General features: G+C 53.4%; 1 pseudogene; it reads right to left on the bottom strand.

Moving 5' to 3' along the window:
- Positions 1-3,552: 3,552 nt before the first annotated feature.
- Positions 3,553-4,623, bottom strand: LOC102437374 (annotated as a pseudogene).
- Positions 4,624-9,534: the final 4,911 nt, after the last annotated feature.

Below are 9,534 nucleotides of genomic sequence, written 5' to 3'. Positions count from 1 at the left end.
AGATGGATCTCCAAATGTCACACCAAATGGAAGAACTAGATTCAATAAGTATATTCCGTGTGACTTCATTTTCATGATCTTGTGATCTTCTAAGAAGTAAAACATCACATTGAAAATTACTCCCACTTGATCTGCTGTTTTTGTTTCTCTGGTTTTATCGATGTCTGCAAAGCATCGTTTATTAAAATGCCAGGTTGGACATTTAAAAACTCTTCTGTTTTAGAAGATCATGACGGGACATGGACCAGTAATGCCTGGCGGCCTTTTGACCTGTGAGAGTCTCCATGACGAGCATCCCTTCTCAAGGTATGCACTCATCGGGGAGACCGCATTGTCAAGTTCAGAGTTAAACTGGAGACATCACAGGTAAATGTTCCTGCCCTGTCCTGTTTCTAGGCCCCGCACGGATCAGTACAGGAAGAGCACAGCACTGCACTCCTCACCCTGAAGGCCAACTGTATGCACCAAGGACAGGATCCTGCACCGCATCAAGGGAACAGAGTGAGGAGGGCTCAGGACACTTACCAGAGAGGGGTAACCCCACCTGGAAATTTCCCTGCAGGACTGTCTTAATGTTCACAGAGAGGATCTACTTCGCCAGGAGGCAAACCTGCACTCCAGTGTCCCTGTCACTCATCAGGTAACTTGGCCACGCAAAACCTTTTCCTCATTCTCTGCCTCATTTCCTCTTGCATGGCTGCAAGGGAAACACTGTCACCAGTGATGGCTGGCTGACACTTCGACCTGCAGTAATGCCATGGAGCCAGCCAGTGGGAAGAGTCTGCATGTACCTTCCTCAAGGTACCTACTCAGGGCGGAGACGTCATTGTCAAATTCAGTGTTAAACCACAAACATGGCAGATTCTTGCAAAGCACTTGGCCTGATTCTAGGACCCGTGCCGGTCAGCCCAGGCCCCACCACAGCAAGACCCACCTCCCGCTCAGTGCTCACCCAGCACTGTGTCCATGTGGCGATGGACATTACTCATGTTCCCCACCCCCTTCTGGCGGTGATGTTGGCGGGAGATGTGCCCTGTGCAAAGGTCTAATGTTGTGTCCCTTGCTCTGAAGTAAGTCCCCACTGTGGGGGCTGGGAAGGAACCTGAATTTCTTGTGGTTCCTTTGAGATTCCTTGTTTAAAGCTGTAAGTTCCAGGCACCCCTCCTGTAGTTTTGCTAATAAGACCTCTTCTGCTCCCCCCTGTCTTCGCCCTCTGGTGGGGGGGGGGGGAGAGGAGGAGTAAAGGGTCCTGCCTCCCCCTCCTCCAGCCCCACTCCAGGGTGGGGGTCTCACCTAGCTGGCACTGGTCCCTCCACACAGAGTCACATCCAGACCCCCTCACACTGGGTGTCTGAGCCTTCCCTGGGGTTGGGTGAAGACGACTATTTTGGAACCTTAAACAGGCTGCCAAGTAAGAGGCACGTGTCCGTGCAACAGGTGGGGAGAAACTTCACAGCCACCTCCCTGTGTCCTCCCCACCTGGACCACCTCAAAGCGAACGGAAGAGCTGGTGTTTCTGGCCCCTTCTGTGGAGGATGGAGGAGGAGACTTGCTGTAGATGGACTCCTCCTCCAGGAGAAGGGAGGGCCCTTGGGGGCGGCTGGCCGCTGTCCCTCACCGGCGGGTTCTGTTTCTTCTGCCACTGAGACTGCAGGGCCAGCGCCCCCAACTCCCTCCTCCAAACCCTGTGAAATTAGAAGCTACTTGATCCTCACCCGCCCAGCTGGATGGGCGACGTTCAGTTGTGCCCTCCTGTGTCATCTCATTACACACCCCCCTTCGCACAGCTGTACGAAGTTCAAGGTGGTGAGGGGGCAGGGCAAGGTCTGGTTTATCGGTGCCTTTGGGTGGAGTTATACTTCTCGAGAAGAGAAGCTTCTGTATGTTTTAGGGTATTTCCTGGTGTTCTTCTGTAAATGTATTGAGAAAAAAAATGAACAGTTTAAGGAACGAGACCTCTGAGCAGGTACAACGAAAAAGCCTAGAAATGATAGGTGTGGGAGACCCCTGTCAGCCTCAGGAAGACTGGAGGGGACCCTTCCAGGCCCCGAGCCCCACGTCCTGGGATCCCCTGAACATACACCTCCAAACTGAGCACATGGCTGCTAGGAGAAACCAATATGGCTCAGAATCCCTGCTGAGGGTGAGCAGGGACGCCCCCTGCAGGCGACTGCCAGCGTGAGCGGCAGTAGCTTGTTACAGGCATGCCCGCATTCGCTTCTAGAGATGCGACTACTGGGCGGGTGGGGTGGAGGACAATTCCGGGATGGCGATGAAAAGCATCCTCCCATCCCATCAGCTGAAGCCCGGGTGCCTGGGGACCCCCTCGGTCCACGGCCCCCAGAGGCAGCTCTGATCTCTAGGGGCCTGGGGCCCTGCACACCGCCTGCCATGGCTTGGTCTGGACCATGGCTCTTTTTGTCCTTCCCTGTTCTCTGTGGATGGAGACCCTGAGACAAACGGCTCATCCCGTTTTCATTTTCCCCTTGGCTAGAACCTGTCCCCACCGTCTTTGCTGGTTCTGGGTCCTGGACTCCGAGACTTCTCCCCGAGGCAGGGGACCCTGGGCGTGGGGCATGGCTGCCTGAAACACAGGTGCTGACCCTGAAACCTCAGTGGTCCTGGCATTCGGGACTCTGTCGTTGACCATCTCGTTACTGGTTGGGACAGTGCAACCTCAAGCCCTCCTGTGTCAGCAGAACGTGGAACTGGCGCCTTCCCCGCTTAGGGAAGAAGGGAGCCTGTGTCACGGGGAACTGTGTCCATTCGGTCCCCACGGGGCCATGGGGACATCCTTGGGTGGACTTTTCTCACTGCATTCGCTCCACAAATCTCTCATTTTGTCTTTACGATCTGGTCGATGACTGACTCGTCCTTCAGATTGAACACCCTCCTTGCCCTAGAAACACCTCTGATTTCCGGTGGGCTTGGGCTCTGCACAGAGGCGGACGCGCCCTTGGCCCTGTGCTTCACTCTCCTGGATCCTCTCCTGTTCTCCAGGGGCAATGCCCCTGGAACACATGCCTCCTTGTATTTTTCTTTTTGTGTCTCTATCCATTTAGTCCTAAATAAAACAAAGCAAATAGGGGTCTAATCAACCCTGTCCCCACCTCCTTCCTCTGTCCTATGCTATCAGTACCTAAGTTTATTCTCATATTATAATAATAGGACAGGGTGATGGGGCCAGGGTGGCAGGGACTGGGTGGGCCCCGCTTCTCCAGGGGAGTGTCCGGTTATTAGATTCCCACGATCGAGCCTGGCTACTCCTGGGGGCTCTGCATCTCACAGGGCAGCTGCCTGATCTGCCTGTCGGTGGACTTCCCAAGTGCGACAGGGCCCGGCTCCAGGCTGTCAGCGAGGCTCACCTCTCAGGGGTCACCAGGCTATGAGCAGCGCCAACTGCGTAGGGCGGGGGGGACGGGGGCGGGGGGGCGGCTGTAGTGGGCTCCCCAGTAGGTTCTAGGTAACCCGCAGGAACTTGCCACACAATCCATTAGGCCCGCCTCCAGCTCAGGGGTACCATCAGCTCCTGCAGCTCCAGGAACTTCCCCTTCATTTCCTCCTTGTCCTTCGCCAGCTGCTAATGTCCTCCTCCTCCTCCAGGTGGCGCTCCTTCGGCCCTGCCCTCTGATTCTGGTCAAGGGCGGTAATGTGCTGTGCTCCGATTGCACCTGTCTCTGCAGACAGCTGAGTGAGTGCTGCTCCAGCTCCTTCAGCTCCATCTTCCCTTGCATGGCCTCTGTAAGCAAGGCAGCTCTGTAGCTTGCCCGTAGCCACCTGGACGGCCTGTTGTGGCTGTTCTGCTTCTGCTGGTAGCCGCTGTTCCACTTCCGAGGGCCCTGCTGGGGGCTCCTGGGGTCGGGGGACAGCGATCTGGTTCCTCCGTTCAGTTGAGCTGGTCTCCAGCTCCTGTGCCCGACTCCTGCTGTGCTCCCTGTCCTCAACTTGCACATCTGCTCTGACATTTGCTGCATCTTCTGTTGTCAGATGGCCTCCTCTCCTTTCAAGTCCTTGCGTACTGGTCTTTCTCCACCTGCTGCTACTTCAGCAGATTCTTCAGCTGCTCCACACGTGTCTCCAGCTGAGCCCGCGCTCCCAGGGCCTCTTGCCCTTGCTCCTCGCTACCAGGGCTTCCCGGATGACTAGAGAGTTGTTGCGGCGGGAGCTCTGGCGTCTCCAGCTTCATCTTCGGCAGTTCTGCCACCCTGAGCTGCCTGGCCTCCCTGCGGGTCACCTAGACCCAAAGGCACTCCGCAGTTCCCAGTTCTCCTGCTTCAGGCTTCACGCGTTTTGTTGTTCTTGTATAAGCTCAGCTTTCGGGCCTCACGAGTTTGGGTGAGATCTTTGTCGAATCGCCTGTGTCTGCCATGTGCACACCCGCCCAGAGCTTGAGGCTGGGGAGTCAGCAGGAGACCCGCAAGGCCCTCCTCCTCTCTTGGCTTTCTGCCTGGCTGCTTGTTGAGGCCCGGCCAGAGCTGTCTGCAAGTCTGTCTTCTCAGACACTAGAATCCCTACGGCCTGGCTATGAATCTGTGATCACTGTCTCAGGACACCTGGTGCTTTCGCTCGCCTCTGCCTATATTCCTGCTTCTCTTTTTCTAGTTGGGATTGATGGAATTTCATGGCTGCGTGGTCCCTCCAGCGCCTCTGTGTTAGCAGAAGATGCAGTCCCTCTGCCTTGACGGAGGAGGCAGGCTCGCACTCGAGACTGCTGAGCTACAGGGAAAGCAGACACGGGCTCCGGGCAGATGATGCACTTCCAGACAGGACAGAAGCGCCGCTTTTGGGCCCCTAGTTCCACGTGGATGAAGCAGCGCTGGGGAAAGGACACCCCAGGCCACATGCGCCTGCAGGAGGCAGGGCAGGGAGCGGTGTGGTCTTTGGGCGCATCCTCAGGCGAGTGACAGCCGTCAGAAGTGGCTGTCCCGGGGCTGCTGTCCGGTCTAACTTCTGCTTCTTAGCTCCTGCAGGAACACAGTGCCTCGCCGCTGCGGCCATTCTCTCAGCTTTCTCCTGGCCTCGGTCAGTTCTTCCTGTCGGGCTTCTTGGGCCGGGGAGGCCTCCTTGTATTTGGCATGTGACAGGCACTGGGCCCCTTGTTCCCAGGGTTCTCAGCTAACCCCCTGCCCTGGGTAGAGGGCTCCTCCCCCTGAGGTAGGAGGTTCCCAATCCTGTCTCCCTCTCCTGCTGAGGGTCTCCTGGGGTCTCTCTTGAACTGGTGAGAGATTCTTGACTCGTTTGCTGTCTTCTCCCGTCAGAGGGACGCTCACGGCCGTCTGGCGTCCTTAGCCCATGGGCTCCTGAGATGGGTACTTGTGAGAGGTGGGATCATGAGAGAGGATGGCATATAGTAAGAGAGGGGGCCCCAGGATAATGTGGGGGGTGTGCATGAAGGTGGGTTCCAAAATCTGGTTGTGTTTTGGGGGCAGAAGGGAAAATGCAAGTGTAGGGGGGGGCGTGTAGGTGACAGGTGGTCCCTGATCAGTGTGGGATCCAGTGCTAATGGAAAGCGAGGGGTTCGTGGGTGCAGTGGAGGGTGGAGGCAGTGTCATGGGTGAGATCCCATGGCTGTAAAGTGACAAAGACAGAGCTGGTGCTTCCCTCGCTCCCCACACACAGAACGTCGGCTTCCCCGGTGGCTGGCACGCCCCTCAGAGCAGAGACCTTGTGCCAACTTCTCCATGAGCTGACCTGCAAAAGAAGGCTTGTGCCAGTGTGTGCAGGAGACAGGGACATCCAGGAGTGTGCCGGGGACAGGCGGGCCTGGCAGGGGTCCCAAGCCCCACCTCCCTCCCTGCATGATGCCCCACGATCCCTCATCCAAGCCTTGCCCAGATGGTTCTCCCATCCATGCCAAGGTCAGGCGACACTGGAGTTCCGTGGGCTCGCTCGGAAGAGGGCACCTGAAGTTGCAGAAGAGAATGCTCACCTCTCCCAAGGGAGAGCTGTTCCTGTGCTGAGGTAGGGGTTTCTAGGGGAGCTCTCCCAGGTGGGGAGACCCGACCCAGGTACAGGGGTGACAGCTGGAGGAGAGGATCTCTCAGCAGTTCCGGGTCCGTGGCATTGGGATAATAGCCCGTGCCCCCACTGGCGCTTGCCGGTCCTACCTTTTCCCCAGAGTCGCCATCCAATCTCTCCTGAGGATCCCCAACTGACTCCTCTCTGTTCTCGTCGGTGTAAAGAGGGCAGAAAGGAAAGGCAAGACCAGGGTCACGAGCTTTTTTTGGCCTGGGCCCACGGTTCCCTTACCTTGTTGATGCCCAGTTCTTTTGTATTTTTATTTTATTTTATTTCTTTTTTAATCCTTACCTCAGGGCATTTTTCCATTGATTTTTAGAGTGGAAGGGAGGGGGAGAGGCAGAAAGAAACATCCATAGGATGCAGTCACTATTAGGACCCCCTCTCCCGTCCTGCCCCTGAGGGTCACCTTCTCGTGACCTCAAACAGCGCTGGTTACGTCTGCCAGGCACAATTTGGTGCCTTTCCTGGTATTTAATCCTCACAATGACCTTCTGAGAGAACTCTGCCACTTTTCCTATATTAGAAGAGGAAACCAGAGAACGCGGGCTAGCTACGCTCCTGGCCAGGGTCACAGCGCCAGTGAAAGGCAGGGCTGCGTCCAGCCAGAGACTCCACCAAAGTGTCAGCTTCTTCAACCGCTAACCTGTGCTGTGAAACACATCACGGCCGTCCAGGAAACAGGCCGGTTCAACCCGAGTGGAGGTGTTCAAGAGCGGGCACTGACCTCCACGTGCACTTTGGGGGGGTCTCACACACACCCTTTGCATTCTCTCTTCTCTTGTAGCTCAGATGCCTGGGGAGGTGTGAGGCCCAGCGTAGGGAAGGGACTGGCTCCAGGGCCGTAGCTGCCAAGTGGCAGAGTCAGATCTGAGCCGCAGGCAGATTACAACCATTGTTTTCTTCTCCATTTCATGGGGGGCGGGAGGAAACGGAGCCCAGGTGGGGTTAGATGTGTACGAGTCACCACCCTCTGGTGGGCCCAGATCAGCATCTGCACCTGGTTGGGGTTGAACTTGAATGAAGTCCTAAGAGGGTCCTGTCTCTGTCCTGAATATGTTGCTGCTACCAAGACCTTCAGAATCCTTCACCTTTGTTATACCATTTCAGAAAAATGTGAACACGTACCTCTAATACATATATTTTTACTTACATTATTATATACGTATGCAGTACCGTAGTAAAATATTGTGCATATCATTAAAGTACGCTTATAACAGTTTTTAAACCTGTAATGAGACACTTTAAAATTATATTTCTTTTAAATTACGGAAGGGGTATATCCTTCACCCTCACAAAATATTATGATTAAAAAATAAGTTCCTAACCCACAAAATATACAACCAAGAGTGGATCATTATGTAAACTATGGACTTTGAGTGATTATGACGTCAATTTAGGTTCATCAATCCACACATTTTGTTCTGCAATGAGAATGGGGAAGGCTATGCATGTCAGGGGGGCAAAGAGGTATATGGAAATCTCTGTACCTTCATTTTTCTCTGAACCTAAAACTGTTCTTAAAAAAATAATAAAAGTATTAAAATAAGAAAATAGCTCGGCTGGTGTGGCTCAGTGGTTGAGCATCGACTTATGAACCAGGAGATCACGGTTTGATTCCCGGTCAGGGCACATGCCCAGGTTGCAGGCTCCATCCCCAGTGTGGGGCGTGCAGGAGGCAGGCAGCCGATCAATGATTCTCACTCATCATTAATGTTTCTATCTCTCTCTCCCTCTTTCTTCCTCTCTGAAATCAATAAAAACATTTTTTAAATTGTGGCAATAATGTTTCAGTGACAGGGATGATTGAGAATGCTTCAGTTCCCCTCTATGGGTTTAATTTTTTAATTCAGACCTTGAGTAAGCAATAAAAAGAAACTGTAGACATGACCAAATCTCAGAGAGATTAGATTTAGCAAGAGGAGCCAGGCGCAGAAGAATATATACTGTATGATTCTATTTAGGTAATGTTCCAGAACAGACTCAATAAACTACAGAGATTAAAACACAATCAGAACTGTTTCTGGAGAGGACAAGAAGTGGTGGGAACCTTAACTAGACAGGGCTACAATGTAACTTTCTGGGATGACGTAAAAATGTATACCTTGTTTGGGGTGGTGGGTTTACTGGTTACAGATTTTTACATTTGTCAAAATCACCAACGTGTCCATTATACTTCATTCAGTGATTAAGCTAATAATGCCTTATTAGATTATACCTCATTTTTAAAAGTCAAAATTGAGGGAAGGGTAAGAGTCACTTTGGAAGAATGTATTTTCCCCATAACTTCACTCATCCACACATTTTGTTCTGCATACAGGGTTCCCATAAGTAAGTGGTTATATATGTATTAATTATAAGGTCACTTTGGGGGAGGGGGGAATTTTCAGTAATAATCCTGGGCTTTATTCAGCCAGCTCATCTGTGATTGAGTACCTACCCTATGTCTGGAAATGTCCGAAAGTAGTGAGCTGGAAATACAGAAGTAAATACGGCACAGGCCCATCCTTTTGAATCTGTATATTCAAAAGTGTATACATAGTCAGGGCAGCGTCCTGCCGGTGGGTCAGGAAACTCCGCTCTGGGGCTGAGAAGGGAGGGCATTGAATTGTAGGGAACAGCTTCCTTCACTCAACCAACACATAACCCTCACTTGCTGAGCCCCTGGACATGCCCCTTAAGGGAGGCCATTTTGCTTACCCCTCGGAGGCGGCCTCCGGAATAAGACTGCTTGGGGACTGCTCTTTGCCAGTGATCGGCGATCCTGCTGATTAGAAAGGGTAATCCGTGTGAAGTGGTTGGCACAGAGCCAGGTACAAAGTAAGTGAGCAGTAACTGTTAGCTGTCGTCATTGCTGCTGCCCTCCTTCACACGTGCCAGGATTTGGCCCACAGCACAGTGTGGCGTCACTGAGCCCTAGTCCGGGCCTGGGGGAGAGGACGTCCGCTACTGTTTATCGCTCTGAAAGAAAGAGGCGGGGATCCTTGCTCCTTCAAGTCCCCGGAGCCCTGACAGAGGCTTCTGAGAGCAGCTCTCTCTCGGTGACCGCAGAAACAGGCCAGGTGACCTCTTTGCCTGGTTTTTGTGCTCAATTCGTTTGATACAGAAATAACTCTTTCTGGAAGGTGACAAGCCCATGTGTACTGACACAAACCAGGTCCGGGCCTGCAGAGACAGTCCATAGAGGACCCCTCCTCTACAGAAAGGAGATTTCAAGAGCGGGTCTGGGAGCAGGAACCAGACTGGCTGGCCCTGCATCTGGAGAGGCACCTTGTAAACAGCCCTGGGTCCCGCGGGAAGCAGTGCCGGAAGGGAAGCGGTCTGCCAAGTGAGGACAGGGATGTGAACTGGCCATTAACCCTGCAGCATTTGTGTCCCAGACTTACCTCAGGGGCTTTCTCGTGGCCAATAGCGAGCACTCACCCATTCACCCTTCCCCCTCATGTGATAGGGCTGCGTCTGGGAGCTATTATCCTCACGGGTGCCACACTCAGAGAACTGCATGTACACACACAC

This window comes from Myotis lucifugus, unplaced genomic scaffold (assembly GCF_000147115.1).
Source record: "Myotis lucifugus unplaced genomic scaffold, Myoluc2.0 scaffold_43, whole genome shotgun sequence".
Lineage (NCBI taxonomy): Eukaryota > Metazoa > Chordata > Mammalia > Chiroptera > Vespertilionidae > Myotis > Myotis lucifugus.
The sequence above is the reverse complement of the archived record's forward strand: the minus strand, read 5'-3'. Positions and strand labels throughout refer to the sequence as shown.